Genomic DNA, 10,181 nt, shown 5'->3' on the forward strand with positions numbered 1-10,181 from the left:
TCAAGCAGCTGTCTGCACGGCACCTCCTAGCCATTAAAAGTGTGACGCGTGGCGTCACATGTATGGTTAACAGAATGCACATGATTTAAATTATACAAACGTTTGAGATGTTAAAGTGGCAGGTATTTGTTTCAAAATTCCTTTGTTGGATGTTATTTGAGTGCGCCTTCTCTCAAAATGGACACGAAAAATACCATAGCATGTCGGGTGCCATTCCATGATAGCATGCGAAGTTTCATAAATTTCAGACGAATTTTGGATTTACTAGAATTTAGAAACAGAGTATCTCAACATTTTGTCGGCAATCAATAGTGCCCTAGTGTTTGAAATTCATTCTCATTTCTTGCATGGGACCTAAGCATGCACCCAAGGACACACATTTGTTATGTCAACCCATTTTTCTGCACTAGAGCATGTGCATGTAGTTCAAATTTGAAGTATGCACATAAAATGCCTAGAAAACTTAGTTAATGTATAAAAATGTCCAAACGAACCGTGAAATTGCAAATTTTAACACGACACTCATGTTGCTCTATATTGCCACTAGGGAAAAATTGAAAATAGGAAAAGGCAACGAATATCGTTTCATCCACCAAGCAGGCACATTCCCTAGCGGAACCATGAGGCTTGTTGTCAAAAGCTCTGGTATGTGAGAAGCTTATACCCAAACCTGCCCCAAATGGAACAAATTTTTTACCACGGCATGTTTATGCTGTTCCATGATAGCATGCCAAGTTTCATGAATTTCAGACGAGTTTTGGATTTAGTAGAATTTAAAAACCATGTATCTCAATGTTTGCGGCCGAGCGATGGTGGCAAGCTGTTTGACATTCATTCACATTTCTTGCATGGGACCTAAGCATGCAACCAAAGACACATATTTGATTTTTCAACCAAATTATATGCACCGAAGCATCTGCTTGTAGTTCAAATTTGAATTATGCACATAAATGCATAGAAAACTCAGTTAATGTATAAAAATGTCCAAACGAAGCCCAAAAAATTCCAAACTTTAACACAACACTCATGTTGTTCCATGTTGACACTAGAAAAAAAAATTGAAATCAAAAAGAGGCAATGGATATCGTTTCGTCCAGAAAGGTGAAACGTTCCCTACTGTAACCATGAGGCTTGTTGTGAGAAGCTCTGGTTTGTGAGAAGCTTATACCCCAACCTGTCCCAAATGGGACAATATTTTTACAACGGCATGTTGATGTTGTTCCATGATAGCATGTCAAGTTTCATAAACTTTAGACGCGTTTTCGAGTTACTAGAATTTAAAAACCATGTATCTCAATGTTAGCGGCCGAGCGACGGTGGCAAGGTGTTTGACATTCATTCCCATTTCTTGCTGGGACTTAAGCATGCAACCAAGGACACACATTTGAATTTTGAACCCATTTATATGCACTGGAGCATGTGCATGTAGTTCAAATTTGAATTATGCACATAAATGCATAGAAAACTCAGTTAATGTATAAAAATGTCCAAGTGAACCCTGAAAAATCCCCAAAATTGACACAACATTCCTATTGTTCTATGTTGACACTAGAAAAAAATTGAAAGCTAGAAGAGGCAACAGATATCGTTTCGTCCACAAAGGACACACGCCCCAAATGGGACAATATTTTTACCGCGGCATGTTGATACCGTTCCATGATATCATGTCAAGTTTCATGAATTTCAGACGAGTTTTCGATGTACTAGAATTTTAAAACCATGTATCTCAATGTTAGCGGCCGAGCGACAATATCATGGTGTTTGACATTCATTCTCATTTCTTGCATGTGACCTAAGCTTGCAACCAAGGACACACATTTGTTTTTTCAACCCGTTTTTATGCACTGGAGCATGTGCATGTAGTTCAATTTTGAATTATTCACATAAATGCCTAGAAAACTCAGTTAACATATAAAAATGTCCAAACGAACCCCGAAAAATTCCAAAATTTAACACGACACTCTTGTTGTTCTATGTTGACACTAGAAAAAAAATTGAAAGCAAGAAGAGACGACGAATATCGTTTTGTCCACAAAGGTGACACGTTTCCCTACCGAAACCATGAGACTTCATGCGAGAAGCTTTGGTTTGTTAGAAGCTTGTACCATAACCTGCCCCAAATGGGACAATATTTTTTACCCCAGCATGTTGATGCCATTCCATGATAGCATGCCAAGGTTCATGAATTTCAGATTAGTTTTGGATTTACTAGAATTACAAAAGCAAGTACCTTAACGTTTTCTAGAGAGCCACAGTGTCGTGGTGTTTGAATTCATCCCCATTTCTTGCATGGGACATAAACATCAACCCATGGACACATATATCATTTTACAACCCATTTTGGTGCACCAGAGCATGTCTAGAAAACCAAGTTAATGTATACAAATGTCCAAACGAACCCTGAATAATTCCAAAAAATTTCACGACACACCTATAGTTGCATGTCCACTGCAGATAAAAGTTCTAGCAATTCAAACACCCTCCTTTGCCGCCATGACCCCATTATGTAATTCAAATGAAGATGAAAAATCAAGTAGATCGCACACAGTTTATTAGCACCAACCGTGTGAGATATAGTACAAAATATCTTGGAGCACCGTCAGAGTATAGTACGCATATGGCTTATGCGAGAAGGTGCGTCGACTACAGTCCACAGCCGGCGTGTCAAGCACACTTGCTCTCTCCCCAAATATCATTTCACTGTTCAATCATTGCCAGTGAAAGATGGGGATGTGGACCCGCGTCATGAGGACAACTTCGGCGACCCACTCCGGCGAGAGCGCAACCGCAGCCGCCATGCGCGTGCTAACAAGCTGTGTGAGCGCGGCCGCAATCTGCGACCGGGCGACCAGAGTAGCCCAAACGGCCGATGTTGCTTCTCAAGTGGTGGCGGCAACATCTACCTCGGGGATAGCAACTAGCGAGAGCGGCAAAATAGTTGTATGTTCCGCAGCGGCGGCCTTAGCCCTGATGGAGGCCGCCCACGACCATGTCGAGGCCGCCCATGCCCAGCTCCTGGTGGTCACAGCACGAATCAAACGAAGCTTCTCCGACAATGGTCGGTAACCCACGGCCGAAGAGTTAGCAATCGCCGAGAGCGTTCGAGCAGCTGTCCATTCATCCGCGGCATACCTTGCCACGACGGAGCCCGTACAATCCCAGATCGCGGTCGCCCACGCCCAGCTCATGGCAGCCTTTTCCCAAGAGATGGCAGACGTGGATGGCAAGATTCTTGCTGAGTATGGTGTGATGGATGCCATAGAGCCCCTTCCCCAGGAGATCGTTGGGCGCGAACTGGACATGGAGGAGGAGGCGGAGATCGATGAGCACCAGTCATAGTATTACTCTTTGTTTTTTTTAATTAAGAGCACTGGTCTTTAATTTGTTAGAATAATGTTTAAGTCAGCTAGCTCTGTTTAATTTCTGAACTTGCTCGATTAAGTATGGGTGTGTTGTAGTCTCCTTTGTGTACCCAAATTATGCAATGACGTGGATGACCACCATAACCAGGGAAATTCAGACCAAAATTTGCACGTTCAAACTCATCACACACGGGGTAAGCTATATGAATTATTTGTGACGTTCACATATCATACACAATGTTGAATAAGGGACCGTGTTTTATGACACTTTACGTGCCAGTTTTTTCGCACCGATCCAAAATTTTCGGCTTCCATGGAAATATCTACCTTCCCGCCCCTCCCCCTTACCAAAAGTCACATTTCCCCTGTTTCCTTCTTCCTTTCCAAGTTAAAACCTTCACTCCTTGCTTGCAGCTCCGCCTCCTCGCCGGCAACCCTCCTTCACGCTGCTCGGCCTCGTCAATCCGGGCAGGTAATCCACACCCGACACCCATCCTCCTCCTTCCACATCCCACATGATCCGACTGTCGGCGCAACACCTTTCACCCAAATCACTGACCCCTCCCCCAAATAAGCACCGCCCTAAGCCATGGTGCACGCAGTATAGCCAGGAGCTCAAGGAGCATTTGGCAGCGGAGAAGAAAATCGTGCCCCCATGCGTGCATGAGGTCGCGATGGCTGCCATTCACGCCGGCCCCCAGATCTAGCAAACTGTTGCATGTGATAAGTGAGCACCAAACAATTAATAAGTGAGCACCACATTACACGACATATAGAACATATACACTAGAGCAACATATTGCATGGTAAAAGTAGATAGGACAATTCACTAGAATTTGTTAAGAAAAGGCAGGAACATCACATGCAACAGGTCAACCAAGCATGCTCAGACAGTTAACCAACCTGTTGCATGTGATGTTCCTGTGTTTTCTTAACAAATTCTAGTGAATTGTCCTATCTACTTTTACCATGCAATATATTGCTCTAGTGTATATGTTCTATATGTCGTGCAATGTGGTGCTCACTTATTAATTGTTTGGTTAATTAGTTGTCGTGTTTAGTTAACTGTTTGGTTCAATTCTGCAAATGTGATGTTCAATTCTTCAGGGTGCAATTTTGTATTGTCTTCTATGTGAGAAATAAATTGAATTTATCTTTACAAAATACATGAGAAACAAATACAATTGCTATATTTCCAAGTTGTCAAGCATGCTTGGTTTGGTTAACTATCTGAGCTTCTAGTATGGTATATATTGTACAATGTGGTTCCCAGTTAATGTTTGGTTCATTTGTTATGGTGTTTAGTTAACTGTTTGGTTCAATTCTGCAATGCGATGTTCAATTATTGTGGGTGCATTTTGTTATTGTATACCATGTGAGAAATAAATCGAATTTGGTTGTACTAAATACATGAGAAACAAATACAATTGCTATATTTTCAAGTTGTTAAGCATGCTTGGTTTGGTTAACTGCCTAATCTTCTATTAGGAGTATGTTATATTGTGCAATGTGGTGCTCAGTTAATATTTGGTTCATTTGTTGAGGTGTTTAGTTAACTGCTTGGTTCAATTCTGCAATGCGATGTCCAATTATCATGGGTAGAATTTAGTATTGTTGTCCATGTGAGGAATAAATCGAATTTGGATGCACTTAATACATGAGAAACATATACAATTGCTATATTTCCTAGTTCTTAATCATGCTTGGTTTGGATAAATGGGCTTTCCATGTGGCTCGAATTAATCTGATGAATCTGCAATGTGCTTATTTTTCATCAATATATTTTATTGATAGCATGCAAACCCTCACTTAACCTAATCACTAACTACCTTATATGTGTTGCAGGGAAATAATGGGAAGCACTGAGGTTTACAATCGAGGTTTGCACATGCATGGTCCTTTGTCTAATAGCACCTTATTGTGCAATTGCAGGAACCATTCAAATATTTAGGTTTTTAACAATTTGGTCTTGCATGTGTAGGTCCCGTTGTCAGAGATTTTGACCCATTGTTCGACCCTTTTTGCATATGGGGAAATGAGTTGCCCATGAATATCAGTCAAGTCAAGAAACTCAGAAAGATTTTAGGATAAAGAAATTAGCGAGAAAAAACAACAAGATCTTTGTCTGCACAATGAAGAAGACATCAGTTCACTACAGGATGGTACTAACTATTATACCTTGGCTTTTTTATTCCTTTGCCCCACTTCCAATCTAGAGAAGATATTTATGCACATCCTTGTTTTCAGGCCTTTGCAAAGCATTTCACTGATGATTACCTCTCAAACCACCTGTATGGACAGGAGGCGAGGAAGGTATTCATACAACACCCACGGTTCAATATTGAAGTGTCCCTGGAGAGGATGAAGGATTGACGGTCAATCATCCACAGGCACTGGCCTAAAGTTGCAAAGACCTTCAACATCAATGAACGCTCAATATTTGCCTTCCACTTTAGCAGTTTTCCAGATGAGATTCATCTTTCTATGTACCGTCTATGATGCTAATTTCGAAAGGTTATAGATGTTGCATCTGAAACTTGGTGCTGGTGCAGTTGTGTAATGGGGTAGCTGAGTGCTGAAGCTATATGATGTTGTACTTTGATGTATTTCAATTATGAAATCATGCTTCCTTAATACGAAAATGAAATATATTGTGTGCTATATATGAAATGTCAATTAGATTAATAAATGTATTATTAATAATAGGACAATTAGCCTGCTAATTTGATTTTTCTATTGCAAACAGTTATTGAGAAAACACCGTGGGTGATGACCTCAGGTAACGCACACAGTTCTAGGAATAAACCGTGTTGGGTCAATGAACAATCACACACGACTTCCTCTTAAAAACTGTTTGTGTTAGGCTACCTTGCGCAAACGGTTACCACATAAAAAGTGTGTGTGATGGACAGCCTATGCCACACAATTTCTTCTACGCACCGTGTGTGATGCATTCAATAACGCAAAAGATAAATTTGTTAATAGCGTCTGAATGGCAACGTTATCACAAACGATTTAATGGGGAAAATTATGTGTGATGTTGAAGGAGATATGCCCTAGAGGCAATAATAAAGTTGTATTTTATATTTCCTTATATCATGATAAATGTTTATTATTCATGCTAGAATTGTATTAACCGGAAACTTGATACATGTGTGGATACATAGACAAAACACAATGTCCCTAGTAAAGCCTCTACTAGACTAGCTCGTTGGTCAAAGATGGTTTAGTTTCCTAACCATAGACATGTGTTGTCATTTGATGAATGGGATAACATCATTAGGAGAATGATGTGATGGACAAGACCCATCCGTTAGCTTAGCATAATGATCATTAAGTTTTATTGCTATTGCTTTTTCATGACTTATACATATTCCTTTGACTATGAGATTATGGAACTCCCGGATACCGGAGGAATACCTTGTGTGCTATCAAACGTCACAATGTAACTGGGTGGTTATAAAGATGCTCTATAGGTATCTCTGAATGTGTTTGTTGGGTTGGCATAGATCGAGATTAGGATTTTCACTTCGAGTATCGGAGAGGTATCTCTGGGCCCACTCGGTAATGCACATCATAAGAAGCCTTGCAAGCAAAGTGACTAATGAATTAGTTACGGGATGATGTATTACGGAACGAGTAAAAAGACTTGCCGGTAATGAGATTGAACCAGGTATGAAGGTACCGGCGATCGAATCTCGGGCAAGTAACATACCGATGGACAAAGGGAATTACGTATGTTGTCACAAGGTTCGACCGATAAAGATCTTCATAGAATATGTAGGAGCCAATATGGGCATCCAGGTTCCGCTATTGGTTATTGACCAGATAGGTTTCTCGGTCATGTCTACATAGTTCTCGAACCCGTAGGGTCCGCACGCTTAACGTTTGTTGACGATATAGTACTATATGAGTTATGTATGTTGGTGACCGAATGTTGTTTGGAGTCCCGGATGAGATCACGGACATGACGAGGAGCTTCGGAATGGTCCGAAGGTAAAGATTGATATATAGGATGATATGGTTCGGCCAAGGGGTGAAGCCCACGGGGCTTTAGGTCGGTGCAAAAGGAGTTTTGCGGAGGCCGGGGGGGCAAACGTCGGAGACCCTGGCATCTGGCCCTGGGCCAGACGCCGAGGCCCATGGCATCTGGTCCTGGAAGTCCGAGAAGGACTCTTCCTTGCGGGCAAAACCGACTTTGAGGAGGCTTTTACTCCAAGTTTCGACCCTAGGGCTCAACATATAAATAGAGGGGTAGAGCTAGCACCTAGAACACATCAAGAATCACCAAGCCGTGTGCCGACAACCCCATCCCCTCTAGTTTATCCTCCGTCATAGTTTCCGTTGTGCTTGGCGAAGCCCTGCGGAGATTGTTCTTCACCAACACCGTCACGACGCCGCCGTGCTGCCGGAACTCATCTACTACTTTGCCCGTCTTGCTGGATCAAGAATGTGAGGACGTCATCAAGCTGAACGTGTGCTGAACGCGGAGGTGTCATACGTTCGGTACTTGATCAGGACGGATCATGAAGGTGTACGACTACATCAAGCGCATTGATAAACGCTTCCGCTTTGCGATCTTCAAGGGTATGAAGATGCTCTCCCCCTCTCGTTGCTATGCATCTCCTAGATAGACCTTGCGTGATCGTAGGAAAATTTTGAAATTGCATGCTACGTTCCCCAACAGATGTACCTGCGAACGGAAACAATTTCCTTGAAGTGACTGTGTGGGATGTGTATATGAACGGAAACATACTTCTTAGATTAACTATGTGGGATATACATACTAACGGAAACGTATTCCTTGGACTGATTGTGTGGAATGTACATACGAACGGAAACGTTTAGCTGGGACTGACTGTGTAGGATGTACTTACGACTGGAAATGATTTGACATGCATAATTGTATTTTTTTTAGCACAACTGTATGTATAATCGTATTTTCGCACACGACGTCATTTTGCCGAGCATGTGTGACTAGAGGGCCTATCCCCGACGGATACTGGATCATGTGGAAGGACCCCCCCCCCTATCGCACACCCTCACTTGGCGACGGTTCAAAATGTCATCGCGAAAAGGGGTTAAAACCGTTTGTATAGCACCTCGCTGTACCAGTGGGATCATCACGTTCTTCTTGGACTGCTTTACCTTTACCTTTCTCACAATCAACATTTTTGTCAAACAAGTCATCATCATCTTGAAGATCAATATATGAATCAACAAGCTGTGGATTGAAATCTTCATCTGAATCATGAGTTACTGAATCACCAACTGTATCTTCTGGATCTATGTTTAAAACCCTACAGGTTTTTCTTCTGTCCCTAAACTCAAACTGAAATGTATGCATGTACTCTCCTGGTTGAGGTGGTCCTGGTATGTAATCCTTTTCTTCTGACTCTTCCTCACTTTATGATAGTGCATCTTCAACTTGACCTTGATGTGCCTCATGCTCTTGATCTTGCTCAGTCTACTCTTGTATCACCAGAACTTGCTCAGCATGCTCCTCTTGCTGTTGATGTGCCTGATCCTCTTCACTTGCTCTTTCTTTGGCCTAATTCCACTGAATTTGGCCAATGAAGGATCCTCATCATCAGAATGAACAGGAACAGATGAAATAAATGATCTCATGCTCTCGTCATGATCAAGAAATATCTACTGGAGCTAGTTCCCATTTAGAGCACAATCCTTCATGTTCTCTGTCATAGTGTTGTTCCCTATCTTAATCTCTCTTAATCCATTCTTGTACACTGTCAACCCAGGAACGCACCAGTAAGCCATGATCCTTCCCTCAAACTCAAACCCAATTTCCTCCATTAGATTGGCAACAACAGTAGGTGTCCAATTATATATGTTACAGTAGTCATACCAAATGAAGTGGCCTTTGTGATAATCCCTATGCTTGCATGCACAAAGGAAATAGCCACCATGTATGACCTCAATATAGAAGTGGTCGCTTAGGGGTCCTGCAAAACAATCAAAGTGACAATGTTCAAACCAGAAAAACAGAGACAGGTTCAGACAGTAATGACAGACAGAGACAATAATTAATTCAGACATTTCTGATAAACTAAAAGTTCAGTTAACCTAAGAATGTTTAGTTAACTCCAAGAGTTCAGTTAACTAGCAATTTTGCATCAAACCACAACTACTTTAGTTAACTCCAAAAGCTAAGTTAAAAGTACTAACAATGAATCATAGCAAGTATTGTGAAAGAATCAAAGAAACTACCTAGTTAACTAAGAAAGTTTAGTTAATTACTACGTTATAACTGGATTTTGTCAGAAAATTAAGTAAGCATGCCAGAATCATGGCTACTAAGCAAGCAGTACACAGTGTAATTGGACCAAACCAACCAAAGTGGCAATGTTCAGAAATAGAAATTTTAGACAGGTTCAGACATTACAAAATTCAGACATTTTCAGCACAAAAGCACTGATTCATGGCCTCCGCTGAACAAATATATGAGCTTTCACGTCCAAAAGCATGTTTTTTAGGTGGATCTCACAAGCAAACGGTCATCTCATGGGCACAACGCCTTATGATCAACAACCAGGCCATATAAAGCAAACATTTTGGGCCAATTTGACAGGGCATGGCCTTCCCCTAACATATCCAACAGAAAATCAAACCCTAATTTTGCTCTCCAAACCCTACATCATCTGCAAACACCCCATCCATAGCCCAGACGAAACCCTAACTTTGCTCTAACAATATGTTCAACATCCACTGCTAAAACCCTACACGCACCATCAATGGCAAAGGGGAGAGAAATGGCCCCATACCGTAACACGTGTGCGCAATTGAATCGAACACGCACTC

Source organism: Triticum urartu, chromosome 2A (assembly GCF_056163025.1).
Source record: "Triticum urartu cultivar PI428250 chromosome 2A, HENAU_Tu73, whole genome shotgun sequence".
NCBI classification, from domain to species: domain Eukaryota; kingdom Viridiplantae; phylum Streptophyta; class Magnoliopsida; order Poales; family Poaceae; genus Triticum; species Triticum urartu.